Source organism: Orycteropus afer, unplaced genomic scaffold (assembly GCF_000298275.1).
Source record: "Orycteropus afer afer isolate SDZICR_OR568_19922 unplaced genomic scaffold, OryAfe1.0 scaffold00006, whole genome shotgun sequence".
NCBI classification, from domain to species: domain Eukaryota; kingdom Metazoa; phylum Chordata; class Mammalia; order Tubulidentata; family Orycteropodidae; genus Orycteropus; species Orycteropus afer.
In genome coordinates, this window is record NW_006921593.1 from 1,251,776 (window position 1) to 1,272,190 (window position 20,415).

Here is a 20,415-nt window from a genome sequence, read left to right on the forward strand (position 1 = left end):
TTAAACTTCTGGTTAGCAGTCAAGTGCCTTAGGCCCTACGCTACCAGAGCTCCTCAATAGCCCAATAAAGAGCTCTATATCTTCAGCTTCTCATCTCAAACTCATGCATATGCATCCTCCTCCATAACTTCCCTCTTCATTTCAGACAGCTTCCCCTCCATTTCCCCGCCCCGCCCCCCAGCTAAACCTGCTGCAGCTTCTTCCAGGAACCCTCCCATCCAGCCCTTCTTACTCATGTCACCTCCTGGAAGCTGTCTGAACCTCCCCCGCCCCCCACTTCTCCTCCCCGGCAGCTATTGTGATTGTACTCTCTGTCATCTCAGTCTCACTGGTTAGCATCTTCCTGACTGGTCTTCCTGCGCCACTGTCTCCCTGGACGGATCCATCCTGCGATACACCTGCTGAGAGTGCCTTGCTAAAATGTGAGTCAGATCCCAGCACGGGCCAGCTTCAAGTCTCCCAGGGCTCCTCTCCTGCCCTCAGGGGAAAGGCCAAAGTCAGATCTTGGACCTCAGAGCACTTCTTGACACAGCTCTACCTTGTTGTTGTTGTTATTGCCCAACCTTCCTTCCGAGGAGTGGCTGGTGGGTTTGAACCACCAGCCTTCTGGTTAGCAGTCAAGTGCTTTAGGCACTATGCTACCAGAGCTCCTCAGCTCTACCTTAGCAGCCACATATTACACCAAGTCTGTTGCCACCACCACCCCACAGACATAGGGCCTTCCCCAAACTTACTGCGTTCCTGCTCACATCCTAGTTCATGTTTATCAACCTTGCTTTGCGAGCCGGCCCCTTCCTGGCTCCTGCACCCGTTTCCCTGTTGGCACCTCTTCGGGCACTTCTCACCTGAGAGGGGTTCTGGCTGCTCCCATTTCAGGGGTTCTTAACTGGGGTCCATGGAGAAAATTCACGGGGTTCATGAATTTGGATGGGAAAAAGTACATCTTAGTTTCTCTACCATCTAAATGCAATGTAGTATTTTTTTTCTGTGGCAAATGAAGACAACAAGCCTGAGTAACAGCAGACCTGCAGCGTGGCCCTAGTAGAAACACCAGGCATTTTCACACTGCGTTACAATTGTGGCAGGTGTCACAAAATGTTTTTTGTATTAGTTACTCTTTCAGACCATTGGTGGCTCTTAGACGTGCCACTAGATGTTGTTACTTGTGCATCAGTGAAGTGTAGGCGTACACAGTGCAGTGTGGTCTCTAGGTGGTGCGGCCGTGTTAACAAAGAGGTGGGAGGTTCAAGTCCGCTCCACCTTGGATAAAGCTCTCTGCTTCCAAACAATCACCATTGAAAACCTGTGGAGCACAGTGCTGTCCTGACACACAGGGGGCCCAGCCTAGCAGCCAGGGGGGTCCTTTGCCATTGTAAGTTGGACCCTGTCTCTCTTCTTAGGACCCTGAGATGCGGAATCTCTGTACAGCTGTACAGCTGGTCCCTCTCCCTCCTCCTCCAGCAGACCGGCCTCCTCCATCCCAGGCTTTAGTCGCACCGTGTGTGTTTCCAGCAGGGTTTCTTTTCTGGCTGTTCCCAGAGCCCAGAACGCTATTTCTCTAGACAGAACATGGCGTTCTCTCTCATGCCCCCAGGTCCTTGGTCAGAGAAACAAACAGAACCAGTTACCAGCACGTCGATTCCAACTCCTGGCAACCCCACATGTGTCAGGGTGGAACTGTGGTCCATCAGGCCTCCGGGGGCTGGTTTTCCAGAAGTAGAGAAGCCCTGTTGAAAGTTGGGGGGTCCTCCTCCAGCCATTCGGCCATCTTCTCCCGGCCTTGACTTTCTCTGCAGCATCACTCACCTCCTGACGCATTGCATATCTCCTCATTTACTGATCTCCTTACCCCCTAGACTAGAATTTCCATGAGTCCTTACCCCCTAGACTAGAATTTCCATGAGTCTTGCCATCCTGCTCACTGCTGGGTCCCCCGTGGCAGGATGGGGCCCACGAGGTACTCAACCACTATTCCTTGAAGGTTTGAAGATGAAGCTCCTGCCTTCCTAAAGGCAACCTTGAAGCAAGTAGAGAGATTACCACATAATAAAAGGTTAGTGGTGAGGGCCTCAAAGAGAATGGAAGGAGGTTAGAGGAAAGGAAACCACAAAGAAAGGGGTTGTAGGTCAGACGAGGTGGTCAAGGAAGGCCACTTTGTTGAAGGTTAGATGTAAAAGCCCCTGGCACAGACTCTGCTCTGTATGGCTGTTAAACTGGATCCATGTCTGTCCATACTGCTATTTGTCTTACCAAAGGCTCACTCAGAAATTTTTTTAAACTGAGAGGGAACTTTGACTCTGGCTCCCCTATGAGAAGGTTGTGGCCAAAATACAGACAACTCCTAATACATTTAATCATAAAATTCAGGGTAGTTTTAGTTGCCCTCTGGTTGACTGGGGACATATCGTCCATGATGGAAGCTAAACACATCTGAACCGTGTAGCAATGTTTAAAACGATCCCTTCTCTGGCTCTAGCCCCATCTCCTTAAGCTCTGTGATTTGGTGACTTGTCCCTCATCACACATGCCCATCATGACTCCCAACCTTGAGTGGGATCCTTGGGGTGCTGGCCACACTCCAGAGTCTGGTTTAGGTCTGGGGTGGGACCCCAGAACCAGCAGCTCTCCAGGGACTCTGATGCATAGAGTTTGATGACAACGTTTGGAAAACTTTGATGCAGTTGTTCTGGTTTGACTGCCAGTTCTTGGCCTAAGGAAGAATAAGTTAGCCTGTCCCATTTTCTAACTCAAAAACCACTTTGAAAAGCAAGCGTAGAGGCTCTGTGTGCACTAGCATGGCAAGATCTCAATGTATGTAAGTAAGTGAAAAAGCAGAGTGCAGAACCAGGCTCCCACAAAGGGGAAACACAGGAGTTTGCTTGTGAATGCGGGAAACGTCTCTGAGTGAGATGGAGGGCAGCACCCTTTCACGGTCACCTTTTCTGAATTTGGAATATCAGGTTGAATTTGAACTTACTCCATCCTTCCTGTGGCCTTCCAATCGGTGAACTGAAACGGAGCGAGGAGCCCTGTGTAGCCAGCCAGGCCTGCCCCTGCATAGCCAGTAACCCAGCACAGCGCTCTGCACACTGGCCGCTTAGTTTGCCGTCTCGACAGTTCATGGTCACCAGTTTAAAAAAAAATTCCATATGCTTATTTACTTTCTGTGTATTTTAATCATTGGACGTGTATATCTTTAGAGCAGACTGTACTTTGGGGCTGAACTTTTGGTTGAGTAAATAATACTTGTAAACCCTCAGAGAGAAGGTGTCGTGAGCAACAGCCAAGCCCTCGGCTCTCCTGCTGCTCTACCTTCCACTGGGCCACCTAACCATGGGCCGGCTGGCAAATCTCACCCGGCCCGGTCGGTCATCAGGACTGGCATCTGCCTCTACGAGAGTTAGTCTGGTTAATAGGTGGAGAGGCCTTTCATGGTCCCAGGGCCCGTCTCTGTTGTTTGTTACTAATAATTAACCATCTTTATATTAACAAAGTCCAAGAGGTGAGTTTTGTCACTACAGGAAAAGCTCTGTTATGAGAACACGCATGTGTATACATGTTTCATATGCACATGAACGTCACGATGTGTGTTATGTGGTTGACACGTGTTGTGCCTGTATGGACACGGGGTGGTCTGTGCTTTCCATACCATCTACTTTGTCTTTTCTGCTTGGCATTATATCGAATAGTTGTCACAGCACCTGCTTACTGCTGATTTGTTGTTACGATGACAAAACTTTATTTTCTTCTCTTGAAAATATCCCTTCTTGGTTTGCGGGCATTTTGGTTATTTCCAGTTTTCCATATTGACTTTCGTTTAGACAAACATCTCCTTGAAATGCTTTTCAGGAAGAGAGACGAGGGCGGGAAAAATGCTGTCGTACCGCTCTGTTAGCACCGTGCTTTACAGAGGGAGGAACTCACTTACGTCCGCGTGGTGGTTCGGCTGCAGCCCCGGGCATCTGGGCTCTATCTCCCCTCCCTCGCCCCACATTCAAGAGGCGTCAGCCCCGAGCCAGGCCCAACCTGGCGTTTCACGTCAGGGACCGGGGAGCACCCCTCAGCTCAGCTGTTCAGTGCCAGATCCAGAGGATGAGGGGTGGGCCTGCCGTTCTCTGCCATGCTAGGGGGACCTCGTAGGTGTTTAGTTTCTTATTTGTTAACACAAAGCTCAGCGCTTTTCCATAGGCTTGTTTACTGTCCATACATTCCCTTATATCCTGTGAACAGGGGTACAGTGGGAACCGGGAAATACACATTCCCCACCAGTTGTCGAGTCAGTTCTGACTCACGGGATTGTGTGTCAGAGCAGAACCAAGCTCTGTAGACTTCCTTGGAAGTGCCTCACCCTGCCTCGCCTCCAGGAAGCCTCTGGGTGGACTTGAACCCCTGGCTTTTCAATTAGCAACAAAGGGTATTAACTTTACCACCCAGGGGACACACCACACCCGTTGCCGTTCAGTCGATTCTGACTCATAGCGACCCTGAAGGACAGAGTAGGAGCGCCTCGTAGGGTTTCCAGCGCTGTAAATTTTTAAGGAAGGAAACTGCCTCATCTTCCTCTCACAGAGCAGCTGGTGGGTTCAAACTGCTGACCTTTTCCTAAGCAACCCAGCACTTTAACCACTGCACTACCAGGATTGGAAAGAAATACAGAGATTGGATTAATGTAGAACTGCCCACTGCTGTCAAGTCAATTCCAGCTCATAGTGACTGTAGGACAGAGTAGAACTGCCCCCTAGAGTTTCCAAGGCTGTAATCCTTATGGAAGCAGACGGTCCTACCTTTTCTCCTGCGGAGCAGCTGATAGGCTCCAAATGCTGACTTTTCGGTTGCCAGTTGAGCACTTTAACCACTGAAGCACCATGGCTTTTATATGTGTGTGTATATGTATCTGCATGTATATATGTGTGTATATGTCCAAAAAGGCAAGGAGGACACATATTCTGACCTCCTCTAATCCCGCAAGAGGAAGACAGGATTAGCAGCAGTAACCCAAGGCCTATTCCTGCCAGGCCAGACATGCTGCCTCCCTCCAGCCCTTTCTCCAACCGTTCCTCCCAAAGCACCCACCACCTCTCTCCTGGGTTCGATAATTCACTGCAGTGGCCACACAGAACTCACAGATTACGGGGTTTATTAGGGAAGCACCAGGCTACAACTCAAGTTCAGGAAGAACGCTCAGTCTCTCTCCCAGCCCACCGTCCCTCAGCCAACAGTCTCTCACAGTCTCTCTCCCAACAGTGAGTGTCCCTCAATGTGTCACTCAGCAATGCGTGTCTCTTGCGTCTCTTTCCCAGCAACGCATGTCTCTTTCAGGAGCACATGTCTCTTGCAGCAGCACGTCTTCCTCAGCCAGCAGCCAGAGAGAGTTCTGCCTCCAGAAGGCCTCCTTTTGAGCTTGGCAGGGTGGTCAAACTAGCCGATTATAGTGTCAGAACTCTAAGCACCTGAGAGAGAGTGGGCACCTCCCAGAACATTGTTTTGTGCCACTCCCAACAGAAATACTCCAGGTGGGCAATCAGGATCTCCTCAGTTGGTAACAGCAATTCCCACCTTGGAGTTTACAAAGACTTATGGGTAGAAAAGCCACACTAAGGAATTTACTACACCGCAGTATGTATATGTGTGTGTACATAGATACAGGTACGGAGGATAAAATAGATCCCATCAGCTTTGTCATGAGTAATTTCTAACGTAGTTTCTCAATAATAGAAAATGATCTTTCCATCCCAGTGCTCTTTCCCTCTAATTCTTTTGTGACTTGTTTTCTCTTGTCTGTCCAGGTTTTATTGTCGTCTTTGGCATGAGGTGCATCTGTTGTTCTTCATATCAATACCCAATTTGCCCAATGTTATGGGAGATCCCTTCCTGCAGTATTTAACACTTGACAAATCAGTATCACTAATGATGCGTGTCTCTGGAATCCCATCTGTAATTTCATCCCATTGGTCTAATTTTTCAATCTAAAAAATACCGCACTTGTTTGATAAGTATCTTTGTTTTCTATATTAATATCTCATGCAGCCTTTTATGTTGTTTTTTAAAAAACCTTTGGTATTTTGCTCACCTGCATTTTCCATATGCATCTTCCTTGATCAAGTTTTATAAATTAACTTGGGACGTAAGTTATTTCTATTTAACGCGACAACAAATGAGAAACATCATCATCAGCTTTCTTTACCGCTGGCGTTTTGTAATTTGATCTCCTGTAGGTAGATTATACCATTATGTATTACATGCCATGTTATTTTAATTCTCACGCATTCACTGTTTATATTTATGTTATAGATGAGATAGATCTTTGATTGCATTTTCTGGACATTTATTACTAGTGTTAGAAGTTTATTTTCTTGTCTTTGCCAAACAACATGGAACTGTGCTGTACTCACGGGTTATCTCTGCTGGTTTGTCCAAGGGAACCCCTTGGATTCTGTGAGCGTGTGGCATCTGGCCCTGGTAGCCTGCTGCCGACAGGTGGTGAACTGATACGCTTCTGTGACAGCCAGTGGATCCGAACCCCTGCTTTCATTCCTGATTTTAAGGCAGTGCTCCTATTATTTTTCTATAAAGCAGAGTGGAGACTCTTGGTTTTAAGTATATGCCCTTTTTCATGTTAACCAAATGGTAAACTCAACTGTGACTTGGTGTTTAGATTCCACGAGGTTGGACCTCTTCAACTGGGTTTTGTTCCTTGTTTCCACTTTCTTTGCGTTGTGGTGCGGGAAGTAATTCGCCGTCGAGGGAAGCACGTGGAGATAAGTGGGTTATGGACTGTATGCAGTGTTAAGAAAGAAAATGCTTCCTAGTGTTCCCATGTAATTATCGTAACATATCTACTAATTCTGGCTTCGTCATTTAGACAAGGAATTTAGTATTGATCTTTTTAATTGATCTCTCACATTCTTCTCGTGGTATGATAGGTTTTCTGGCAGGATTGCTGTTGTTTCAATTTTTCTTTTACGTGGTTTAAAGATTTTCTTGCCCTATTATTTAAGACAAGTTCCAGCTTGTTGTGCTTTTATCATTTACTGTGCCTTTCAGAGTTATTTATCTCCTTAATGAGAGGAGCCCTGGTGGCACAGTGGTTAAGTGCTCAGCTGCTAACCAAAGGGTCAGAAGTTTGAAGGTCAGAAGTTTGAACCTACCAGCCGCTCCGCAGGGGAAATATGTGGCAATCTGCTTCCATAAAACCTACAGCCTTGGGAACCCTCGGGGAGTTCTTCCTTGCCTTCCAGGGTCACTGTGAATCAGAATTGACTCAACAGCCATGGTGTGTTTTCTTGTTTTGTTCTGACCTCCTTGATGGTGATTCAGTGGTAGAACCCTTGCTTTCCACCTGGGAGACCCAGGTTCGATTCTCAGCCCGTGCCCTCGACGTGCAGCGACCACCTGCCTGTCCGTGGAGGCTCATGTTGCATGATGCTGAACAGGATTCAGTAGAGCTTCCACACTACGATGGACCAGGGAGAGAAGCTTCATAATGTGCCTCTGAAAATCAGCCCGAGAAGACCACGTGGCTCCCCATGGTCCGATGGCAGCCCAGCTGATCGCGGGAGCGGTGTGGGACCACACAGCGTTTCCTTCAGTTGTTCGTGGAGTTGCCGAGCATCAAGGGGCCCACTCAGCAGCAGCCAGCAGCAACGTGTCTCCTTAATGTCATTACCACGTGTCATCTTAGTGTGATTGAAGAGATCCTAGCATTTTTGGTTTTTTGGGTTTTTTTGTTTTTTGTTTTTTGTTTTTTTTAACTTCTTATCATTATTGTTGTGAGTTGGGTGAAAGTTTACAGAGAAAATTCATTTTCCAAACAGTTTGTACACATTTTGTTTCATGACACTGATTACAGTCCCCATAATGTAACGGCTCTCTTCCCGCTTCCTCACTGTGGTTACCTTTTCCCTGGTCCATCTTTCTATGCATTCTTGCCCTCTGAGCTGCATCTCCCTGCCCAAATGCTGCCTTTCTGATGTCCCATTGTTAATTTTTCTAAGGAGTGTACCCGTTTTGTATAACTGTTCACCCTATAGGCCTCTCTGTTGTTTGGCTAGAAGCCACAGGAGTGAGTTCTGTTCCAGACTTGAAGGGTAACTAGGGCCATAGTCTCAGGGGATTCACCAGTTTCTATCAGACTAATAAGCCTTTTTTTTTTTTCTTTTTATGATTTTGAGTTTTAGTCCACATTTTTCTGCCACTCTATCCAGGATCTGCACTGATCCCCCTCCAAGTGGTTGACAGTGGTAGCCAGGCACCATCTAGTTCTTCTGGTCTTAGGGTCCACTAATCCCTAGCGCTAATGGTTCCCACGCATCTTTGATTTTCTTCGTTCTTCTTTGCTCTGGATGATGAGAGACCCGTTCCTGCATCTCAGATAGCTGCTCACCAGCTTTTAGGACCCCAGTCACTACTCCCCAAAGTAGGATGTCGAATAATGGTTTTGAACAGTATGTTACACCAATTGAGCTTGATGTCCCCTGTGACCATGGTCCTGAGCCCACGTGCCAGTGACTCACTCCCTCAAGGTGTTCAGCTGTGCCTGAGAAGTTATCATAACTTTGCCCTGTTAGAAGAGCTTCTTGACCTTTTAAAACAATCCAGTCAGTCTTTGCTTTTTCGCTTGAATGTGCATCTACTTCATTTTGTTAGATTTGGGTGTTTTTTGTTTTTGTTTTTGTTTTTTAATGAATTTGTGTTTCCTTCTCATGGATGAATTTGGCGTGATTACATTTACTGATAGAACTCTTGTATTATCACGTTCCTCTTTTAGTTCCTATTTTCCTTCTTTGTTAATGTTCTTTTGCTTGTATTCGATAGCATCTGTCATAAACTTCCTTGTCTCTTTAGAAGACTGGCTGCGGGGTGTCGTTGACTGTCTAAACGTCCCCGTGTGTCTTCCAGCTGACCCAGCACTGCTCCACGTTCACTGCTTGCTGTGAATCCATTCCGGCTAAAGACTCACTGAGCCCCCTGCCTTCCCCCGGTCGCTACCAAACTCTCATGGCTATCGTTCATCCTGGAACCTTACAAAACTGTATATTGATTTTATATTCTCTCACTACACTATGGCTGGTCTCGTATTATCCTGCCCCCTCCCTCTGCAGTGAGAGCCGGTGTGTTACTGAAGTCTTTGAACCTGTCCCTTTCTGGTAGGGAATTCTGTTCTTTGGATTTTGCATGATTTTCTACCACCTTAACCAAGCAAGTACTATTTAGCAGATTAACTAGTGATAAAAGTGTATGATTCCCCAGCGTGTGGTAAACATTTGCCACAGACTTGGAAGACATTCTTCTCATCACATCGTATGTAACCATCCAGCTATCTTCTCACTTTTATTAAACTTGGAGATGTATCGGCTACATGTCCAGGTTCTTCCAGGGGTTAAACCTGGGAAGCGCCCTGCCGTTCACTGTTCAGAGTTGCAGCGACATTGTACATCAATGATCAAAGGCACAGCTGAGCTGAAAGGCTGGTTTTTTGATTCATGTGTCTCTCTGATGGAGAGGCCTTGTGATTACACCAGCTGAAAGTACCCAGCCATTGACACACGCAAGAGGATTGGCTGGTCCAGTGAGGAGCCCTTCCAAATGAATTCTGTAGGACTTCATAAAGGTTTGTTTGCTTATTTAAGTTTCCCCACATAGAATTTTCCACGAGTTAAGTATTACCATGATAGCCTCATATACCGTCAGCTTGGCTGTGAACGAGAACTGTGCTGCAGCTAACCTCTCCACTTTCTCCCCTCTGTCTAAGTGTTCTGAACTTCCTTTGTGGTATTTTAGTGATTAGACAGGATGGAGGGTGTTCTTGAAGATTCATGGCCAAAATCAGTGATGTCAGAATGAAGGGAAGGAACGGGCTTGGTGGGGCCAGCAAGTCTGGCCTCATCTGGATTGTTTGTATAACACTTCAAAGTAGAATGGGAACCACTGAATTATTCATTTTCAAGTTGCCCTAAAAAAAGACACTTGGGCTGTAGCAATGCAGACTTTCGGTGCCAGTGAGAGGAAGAGGAAGGATGCTGATTTTCTCTGACTGTGCTGCCGCCTCCATTGCCTTGTTAGACAGTTTCACTTCCTAGCTACCGTGGGGTGAGAGAAACCACCAGCTGACTTAAGTGCAGGGCAATTAAGTGGGGAGGGAACTGGACAAATCCAGTGACTGTGAAGCCACAGGTGAGCTAGGCATTTAATTTATGGGGACAGCCAGGTGGAGGAAGGTTCAGAAGGAGAGTTCAAGCAGGAGGGAGCTGTATATTAGAAGGTTCCACAGTGTGGGTGTGGACAGAGATCAGCCCCTGCCTGGGAGATCCAGATGTCATCGGTCCTTGGGCCAGGGGCTGGGAGTGGGAGGGACAGGAAGCTGTGAATAATAACAAGTATACAGGTAGAATATTCTCTTATTCTAGTTTGAGCTTCTCTGCCACCTTAACTGTTCCTGTCAAGTGGCACTTAAGGAAGATGGGAGGTCATTAGAATCCCCTACATTTGAAAGTAAAAGCAGGTTCCTTCCCCAAGACAGACTGCTTGCTGTAACCTTGGGTCCTCGCTGCTCCTCTCTGGGCCTCGGTCTCCGCACCTGTGGTTCTGATGCGTGTGCATCCTCAGTACAGGAGACGAGTGAGAGAAGCAGCTCTGCTGGTATGCACGCATTTCCAGAGCAGCCTAGATCCTGGCTGACACCCATTGGCTGCAGGCAGGATCCTTCCACATATCAAAGAGGAAAGAGATATTGTATGTGTGTATACATACACCCAAAAACACCCACTGCCATCGAGTTGATCATGACTCACAGCGCCCCTAGAGGACAGAGTGGAACTTCCCCATAGGGTTTCCAAGGCTGTCAATCTTTATGGGAGCAGACTGCTCCATCTCTCTCCCACAGAGCAGCTGGTGGGTTTCAGCCTTTCGGTTAGCAGCCGAATGCCTTAACCATGGCACCCCCCAGGCGCGCCTTCATTTTTCTTATAGAGAGGTGCCTTGTGTGTGTTTCCCTACCCTTTCTCCCCTTTGATGAATGAGAAGGTTGAGATTTGGAGAGGCTACCAGTCGTGACTAACGTTATCAAAGCACCAAGGTGGGGCAGGGATGGGCTTCCAGCACAGGACAGATATACGGACATCCATCCCCCAATCATGTGTTTTCTTCCAAGGGCCCAGCAGCATCCTCACAGGCACAACCATCTGCCTCTCTAATGTTTTCTTACAGTTCTTCCTGCCTCGTTTCTAGATAACTGGAACAATGGCAGCAACGCCCGTAACTTTCACATTCCAATCACCAGTAATTATCAATGCATCTTAATGGCATGTTTCATCAATTTCAGACTGTAGAAGTTGGTAAAACTCTTCAAGCTTTCGGTCTCGAAAGCCTTACTCCATCCACATCATGAAGGTTGGCTCTACTTGGAGGAGGCAGCCCTTCCCCGGTCGTATTTTGAGTCCCTTCCAACCTGAGGGGCTCGTCTTCCACCACAGTATCAGACAGTGTTCCACTGCTGATCGTGAGGTTTTCAGGGCCAGTTATTTTAGAAGGAGATTGCAGGTCCTTCTTCCTAGTCGGCCGGGGTCTGGGAGCTCCATCAAAACCTGTCCACCGTGAGTGACGCTGCTGGTATTTGAAACACTGGTGGCAAAGCTTCTAACAACACACAGCTACCACAGAACAACAAACGGACAGACAAGTGGTAGATGAGTAATGTATAAAGAAGACCAAAGAAGGATTGATGCCTTTGAATTATGGTGTTGGTGAAGAATAGTGATTACACCTTGGACTGCCAGAAGAACGAATGAATCTGTCTCGGAAGAAGGACAGCCAGAATGCTCCTTAGAAGGGAGGGGAGGATGGTGAGACTTCATGTCACGTACTTTGGACATGTGATCAGGAGGGACCAGTCCCTGGAGGAGGGTAGCATGCTTAGTGAGGTGGAGGGTCATCGAAAAAGAGGAAGCCCCGCAACCAGATGGATTGGCACAGTGGCTGCCACAATGGGCTCAAGCATGACAACCACTGTAAAGAGGGTGCGGGCCAGGCAGTTTCGTCCTGCTGTGCACAGGTTCTCTACAAGTGGGAGCTGACCCCACAGCACCTCAAAACAACAGCATCCATAAAGACAGTACAGTTAATAAGCAGGGGTGAGAAGGAGATACAGAACTACCGCGATAGTTTTGTTTTTTTATTGTCTTACGTTTTCAGTTGTTGCTTTACTCTTTATTTGGGAAATGATTGAGCATGCAAAAGAACCCGTTGATCCCAACGGCCCAGCTCCAGCCCTCACCCACCCTGGCCCAGCTCCAGCCCTCACCCACCCTGCCCTACCTGGCTGACCTGCCCCAACCCATATTATCCTGAAGCTACTTCCAGACTCCTATCATTTCCTCTATAAGCAGTTTGCCATGCGTGTATCTTCACAATAAGGACTCTTCTTCTTACATATAGAGATTATTATATCAAAAAATTTCTTAATAACATTGACTGTATCTAGTAGATGGACCAATAAGCAGCATCACAATAAATGGAGAAAAGATTGGAGTTGTCAAAGATTTCACATTGCTTGGTTCCACAGTCAACACCAATGGAAGCAGCAGTCAAGAAATCCAATGACATATTGCACTGGGAAAATCTGCCACAAAAGGCCACTTCAGTGCTGAAGAGCAAAGGTGTCACTTTGAACACTAAGGTGCACCTGACCCAAGCCATGGTATTTTCAGTCACCTCATGCGCATGTGAGAGCTGGACAGTGAATAAGGACGACTGAAGAAGAATTGATGTCTTTGAATTGTGGTGTTGGTGAAGAATACTGAAAGTACCACGGACTGCCGGAAGAACTAACAAATCTGTCCCAGAAGAAGTGCAGCTGGAATGCTCCTTGGAAGTGAGAATGGCCAGACTTCGTCTCACCTACTTTGGTCATGTTGTCAGAAGGGACCATTCCCTGGAGAAGGATGTCATGCTTGGCAAAGTGGAGGGCCAGCGAAAATGGGGAAGGCTCTCAATGAGCTGGATTGACACAGCGGCTGCAGCGATGGGCTCAGGTATAGCAGGGATCGTGAGGCTTGTGCGGGACCAGGCAGCGTTTCGTTCTGTTGTGCACGGGGTCGCTATGAGTTGGAGCCGACTCGACGGCACCTCACAGCAACGCGACGGTAGATGTTTACGTTTCTCTTGCTGTTGTTAGTGCTGTCGAGTCAGCCCAACTCGTGACGACGTCCCGTGGAGCTGAGCAGAGCACTGCCGGGCTTGCAGCATCCTCACAGGGACTCAGGGCTCGGGTCCACTGTGTGCTTTGGTGCTTTCTGAGCTGGGGGCTCACCTTCCAGCACGGTCTCAGACAGCGGTGCCACGGGATTGTGTTGTGACCCAGTGTTTTCACTGCTGATTTTTGAAGGTCGTTCTCTGATCTCCAGCCCTTTCTTCCGGGTCTGTCTTGGTCTGGATTCCCCACTGGAACCCGTCTGCAGGATGGCCCTGCTGGTGTGTGAAGTACTGGTAGCACAGCTTCCAGTGTCAGAGCAACACGCAAGCGACCCCAGGATGACAGACTGACCGACCGGGGCGCGGGGTCACACCTCACCGTTCAGTTGATTCCAGCTCACAAGGGTGCTTCTAAACGTTCTGACTGGTTCTATGTTCGCAGTTGGTTTGAATCAGGATCCAAGTAAGATCCACACGTTGTGGTTGAGAGGGAGGCCTTTTAAGTTTCCTTCTCTTTTTTATCGCTTTTTCTTTTCCTCACAATTTATCGGTGGAAGAAACTGAGTCATTTGTCCTAGAAACCAACCCAGATCCAGTACCATCAAGTCAATTCCAACTGATCACAACCCCATAGGATAGAGTCAAACTGCCCCATACGGTTGCCAAGGCTGTAGATCTTTACGAAGCAGAGTGCCCCGTCTTTCTCCTGCGGAGTGGCTGGTGGGTTCAAACCGCCGACCTTTCGGTTAGCAGCCCAGTGCCTTAACCACTGCACCACTAGAGCTCCCTTTGTCCTGAAAGGCTCCCCCAAATCTGGGCTTTGCTGATGACACCCCCAGATGTAGGTTACCATGCTCCTCTCACCTCTGGGGTTCCTGTGGATTTGTGGTTGCACCTGGAGGCTTGGGAGCAGCAGCTCCTCCGAGGTGCCTGTGGGTCTCTTCTCATGGTCTCAGGTGTTGCTGCTCAGCTCTGACCAGAAGAGAAAGAACCTGACGTGAGTGCACAACAACAATGTCTGTAGGTCTTGGGTCTACAGAGCCCCTTCCCACTCCACCCGTGTTTTCTCCTCGTGCCAGTTTCTTTGAGGAAGATGGCATTATTCCTCCTACACGGATGGCCAGTGGGTCCAAAGGTCTGCCCAAGGTCAAACGATTGAAAAGTGGTGAAGAACTCAGGCCCCTTATGGTTGCCAGCCACCCTCTGTTGGTTCCCGAGGTCACAGTGTCCTCATTTCAATGGCTGATAACGCCAGTGTACTCTGACCCCACAGCACTTGACTTCAAGAAAGGAAAAGTTGTTCCCATGATGGGTCAGCACCATTAGAATTCTAGAATAATGGCAAGAGGCGTCCAAGGCTTAATCCAGATGCTTGTCCCGATGGTCAGGATGGCTTCAGCAGCAGCAGCAGAACGCTTGATGTAATACTATAACTCAATTCTCTGGGCCACAGCTGTCCCGTGCCCCTGCCCAGAGATGACTGAGCTTGACTGACAGAAACAGGCTGTTTCTGATCACACTGAGGGTCATACTCCAACGGGTGACCAGCCTGTTGAGGGACTCCCACCATCCGTGTGGGTTGGCACAGGTGGGGCATCTACCCTGAGTGGGTCATAGAAGCCCCTCGTCTGTTTGACTGACCTGAAGGGGAGGGTACTGTGTTTGCAAATCGTTTCTTGTAAACCAATCACCTCAACAGTAGGGCAGGAAAGGAAATTTTCTTCCCCACTGGGATTAAAAAGATGAGGCTTAACTAAAATTGATCTTAATTGTTATTGTTTTATTTAATATTCTGGTCATTAAAAAAGAACAAACTGTGGTTAATTTCTGAGCCAGCAGAGGGGATGTTCTGGTCATTTAACTGTTGTTTGGCACAATTTTGTTTCCAACAAAAATAAAAACCACTGTTCCCAGTAGATTCTCCATAGGAATCAAGCGTTATGACCTGTCTCTCTGTCCCAGCCTGGATTTGATTGGGGAAGGATGGGTTTACTCCAGAGCAACCCGTTTGAGCAGGGCCTTGGAAGAATGCCAGATGGCTGTCCCCTCCCCATCTATTCCTGCCAAGCAGGGGCAGCCCTAAGGGTCTCCTGGGCAGAAAATCGAAAGGAAGGTCTGTTATAGTTTATGCGAAGGGTTATCAGGACCCTCCGTCCCCAGCGAACGCCTGCGCCTCCTTGCTCCTTCCCCCACCCCATCAGCCCCCACCTGTTGAGCCCCTCTTTGGTGCCCAGCACTGCGTTGGCATTAGGGCTAAGCTGGGAGCAGGCAGAAAGCCCCGCCTGCTGAGTCTGGCAGACAGGACGCTTCACTCTGGCTCTTCTTGGACTTTTTCCTGAGGAGATCGTTGCTTTGTTTTTTAAAGGCTACAAAAAAAATGGTAAGAAAAGGGTTTTAGTTTCCTTTCACAAAACACTTGGAGATTCCGCTCTTTGAAAGCATATCTACAGTTGGGCAAAATACCCCTACGGTTTCTGCTCTTTAAAAGAGTAGCGGTGAGTGGCCTGGAAGTGTGCAGAGTGGACTTTAGTTCTGTGGTGGGTATGTTTGCGTGTCAGCTGGGCTGGGCCTGGGTGAGTGGCTGGGCAGCTGGTGGTAGTTAATCCCCATGATGAGACTGGCAATCAACTCCATGGTGGGATCTACCACCAGCTGCTCAGTAGCTGCCTTTGGGATGTGGACTGCTTCCTGTATATGAGGAGAAGCCTTGGGAATGGTCTCTAGCCTATGGCACTTTTGGACCCTGCATGTAGCCGTGTCGTTGTTCAGTAGCCTGCCATGCTCTGCTGACCTTGGGACTTACAATGGACTTAAGCTAATGGCCTGCCGTGTGGTTTGGTAACATCGGGACTGTGCCTTATCAACCTTGGTCTTGTCAGCCTCAGCAGCCAGCAGCTGTCTGAGGGAAGAAACACCTCTAGCTCCAGCGGGCCGGGAGCAGGAGGCAGAGCTGGACCCCAAGGTCGAGGGGCTTTCACCCAGCCCCTAGGGCCTGGCACTTGGAACTTGGACTTAAAGCCTCCAAATTGTAAGAATAAACTCCTGTCTGTTAAGACCATCCCATTTGTGGTATATTCTTGTCAGAGTGACACTAGGGAACCAGAACAAGTTCACACAGTTGGTTTTTTTTAATTGTGATGTGGGTGGAAGTTTACAGAGCAAATTCACTTTCATGCAGCAGCTCACATACACTTTGTCTCATGACATTGACTGTAATTTCCCACAGTGCAGCACCTCCCCTCCCACTTCCTCCCCATAGTTAACCTCTTCCCTTGTCCTTCCCTCCCATGCACTCCTGCTGCCCGCTCTGTCTCCCTGTGCTTACACCCATCACACAGGTGTTTTATTTCACATATGTAGTCACCCATTATTCACTGAGCACCTGCTGTGTGCTCTGGTCTTATATCGGGGAATACATCAGTAATTGTGATATGGTCAAGGTATTGTCACCTGAAAAACTCAACTCACTGCCGTTGAGTCGTTTTCCAACTCATAGTGACCCCCTCCTTGGGTTTCCGAGGCGGTATCTCTGTGGAAGTAGATTGCCCAGTCTTCCTTCCGAGGAGTGGCTGGTGGGTTTGAACTGCCAGCCTTCTGGTTAGCAGTTAAATGCCTTAGGCACTACGCCACCAGAGCTCCTAAAAACCAGACTCACTGCTGTCAAGTCAATTTCTACTCATAGCGACCCCTCCTTGGGTTTCTGAGGTGGTATCACTATGGAAGTAGATTGCCCAACTTCATTCCAAGGTGAGGCTAGTAAGTTGTGAAAAACACTGGTACAAGAAACAGGACTAAGCTGCTACACAGAGGCTCTGATGAGGAAGCCATTCTGTCTGGAAGACTAGACTGCAAGTAGGACAGAGAGTTGGAAAAGGAGGTAGTTCCGTAATCACCTGTGAACCCCTGTTCCCTGCAGGGGTCTGGGCCAGCAGAGGGTGAAGAGACCCTTGCCCAGAAGACACTTTGGGTCTAACTGGGAGAGAGGAGTCATCCTCAACCATCCAGGGCAGACTCAGGGCTGGCAGGTTGGATTCGAACTCTAACCACTGTGACGATGCAGTGGAGGGAAGAGGCCCGCAAACCGGACAGAAGAGGTTCTCTTGAGGGAGGTGAAGCCGGAGAGGTGGCCTGGGTGTCAACACTGCCAGGCTTGAGGACCTAGCAACACGTGTAGATGGGAGACGGGTTGGGGTTATTTTAAGGGTCATTTGTGAAAGCTCACTTTGTCTAAGGAGAGAAGGAAATGCTTAAAAAAATTGTTGGATTAATCCACCCAACGACCATAAAATAAAAGAAACCAAAGGCCTATCTCATATATAAATATTTATGAAAAAAATACTAAATAAAATATTAGCAAATAGAATTCTGGAGTCCATTAAATGCATAGTATACCACAACCAGATGGAGCAAAAGACTGTCAGTATAATTTACCATTTCAGTAGCTTAGAGGAGAAAAACCATTTAATTGGCTCCATAAATGCTTAAAAGGTACTTAATGAAATCAACATCCATCTTTTATTAAAAAGTCTTAATGAAATAGGAACAGTTGGGTATTTCATTAAGGTGAGATATAAATATATATATTACACACACACATATACATACATATGATTTTAGTAAGCATCTTTTAAGCAGAGAGACACTGCCATCAAGTCGGATCTGACTCATAATGACCCCTCCTTGGGTTTCCAGGGTGGTATCTCTATGGAAATAGATTGCCCAATCTTCCTTCCAGGGAGTGGCCGGTGGGTTTGAACCTCCAGCCTTCTCGTTAGCAGTCAAATGCCGTAGGCACTTTGTAACCATAGCTCCCTTTAAATATATTTAAGCCTATACATACATATATATTAAAGTAAAAAGCCAGCCACATGTTTCAGTAGTGAAACACTAGCTGCATCACTGTTAAAGTCAGGCACCGAACAGGAACCCCCCCACTGCATCGTGGTTACTTAAAGCAGTTCTGGAAGTACCAGATGAGTGCATTTACACAGAAGAACGAGACATGAGGTAGAGAAAGTGGGCAGGAAGGCTGCAGTGTCCTTATTTGCAGAGTACGGGCGTAGTGTACCAGGGAGACCCGGGAGAGTGACTGAAAACCTGTCACAAGATAAACAGACACCAGCCACTTAGAAAATACAATGGGGGAAAAGATACCCCTATAATAGCAACAAAAACAGTAAAACCTGGGAAACTAACAGGAAATGTACAAGGGCTGTAAGAAGAAAACTTTTAAAATGGGGTTGAATGTCATGCAAGAGGCCTGGGCAGAAAGACAGCCCCAGTTCTTGGGTAAGACGAGGGTCAGTGCTATCAGGGTGCCAGGTCCCCCTGAATCTGCGTCCATGTAAAAGTGCCAGCTGATGCCGAGGTTCATTGGGAGAGAGAGCAAGCAGGAAGTGCCAGAAGACACTGTGGAAGGGACGTAAAGGGGAGACAGCTCCCTAGATGGTCAGCGTGCTGTCATTCTAAGCTCTGCACTTGGACACCATGAGTCAGGGGAAGAGAAGGGAGAAGCCAAACTTTGGCCCAAATCCACTAAGACGTTTTGCAGATGATAGCAAGCTGATGTTTTAAACCAGTGGGGAAAAGATGAATTATCCCACTTTCAAGAAACACAAATTGAAACCAGAATGAAATGATGTGGAGGATTTGTCTCTCGAAGGCTGTCCCTCCCCCTGCCCAGCAGGGGCTTCGTCCCCCGGGGTACAGCCTACTTGTCCCCTCCTTCATGAGCTTTCCCTCCTCCCTCGTGGTCTCAAAGCCCTTTGTCACTGTCCTAAAATTACCTGTGTGTTTCCTCACCTCCCTTGTGCCTACCAGTGGGTCCCACCCACCTTCCTACATTCACACATGTTCATTGACTGACTAAGCTGCGCGGGGTGCGCCTTTGCGTGGTGACAGGCAGATGCCAGTGCATGCTGGCTCAGCACGTGGGCGCTTGCTTCCCTCTCAAAGCCAAGAAACCACTGCTGTCAAGTCAGTTCCGACTCACGGCGATCCTGTAGGACAGAGCAGAATTGCCCCCAGAGGGTCTCCAAGGCTGTCAGTCTTCACAGAAGCAAAGCCCAAACCACACCCACTGCCGTGGAGTCAATTCCAACTCACAGCGCCCCTAGAGGACAGAGCGGAACTGCCCCATCAAGTTCCCAAAGCTGTAATCTTTTATGAAAGCCGACTGCCTCATCTTTCTTCCACAGAACGGGGGGTGGTTTCAGACCTCTGCCCCACTAGGGCTTCTGCTTCCCTTTAGGAGCTGGCATACGGTAGGTACTGAGGAGACAGTGACTGCCATCTCCACGAGCAGGCTGCAACCCGTGCTGGTCCAGGCAGGTGGCACCCCACACTCGAGCAGGGCATGGTGCACCGTCGCGGGTACGGTCTTGCTTGGCTCACCAGTGACTGTAGACCAGCCTTCCCTTTCAGTGAGAGCTGGGCTTTTGTGCTCTCACCACCTTCTCACAGAGCCTTATCCACCTCCCCCAGCCCCACCCAGCTCCTCGTATGCGTAGTGTGTGCCCACTCAGGAGAGAGGTACCTCTCCTGAGACATCGCCTCCATTAAGGGCACTCCAGGCCCATAACCAGGAAACTCTCCTCTGAGCTCCCCTTTCCACCTCCTTTCCTGCCTGCTCTTTCTGAACTCAGTCCAGTGAGTACTGCTTCCGTCTGTCCTCTGCCCTTCTGAGAGCCTGGCCTGGAGGTCTTGGTCATGGTGCAAGTGCTGCCCGGCGCTGACGGATTAGGTCATCAAATGAGGCATCGGGGCAGAAGGCAAAAGTTTGTTTTATTAAACATACCAGAGCTGCTTTTTTGGTTTTGTTTTTCAAGCAGGGAGAATTCATCTTCAGGTAGCTCTTTTTGATGCCAGACAATCTTACAATCTGATATTGAGACTACTGACTTTTGACTTGGTGCCAGAAAGACACACTCATTGAATGCTGCCCTGTCCATTTCCTCAACTGCCTTGATGATAAACTTGGTTTTAGCAGCGCCTGATGTCAGCAGGATTGTTTGGGTATTGAATACACCCAAACCTGGCCCTAGTGCCATAGCTTGGAATGCAGGAGGCTCGTGTGGAAGTAGATGCGGAGTCTCTAACATGGATGTGATTTCCATTCCATTGACCTTGACCATGGCCTTTTAAGCTCCTCTTGGAAAATGGCGTGTTGGCCCAGAGAATACCCTGAAATGATCTGCAGAGAACAGATGGAATGAACTACATATTCTA

At 48.2% G+C, this 20,415-nt stretch overlaps 1 protein-coding gene across 1 annotated transcript in view; it reads left to right on the forward strand.

Moving 5' to 3' along the window:
• CUX1 (cut like homeobox 1) overlaps positions 1-20,415 on the forward strand; it is a 473,579-nt gene that overhangs the window by 316,629 nt on the left and 136,535 nt on the right. The gene's annotated exons all lie outside the window — the stretch shown is intronic.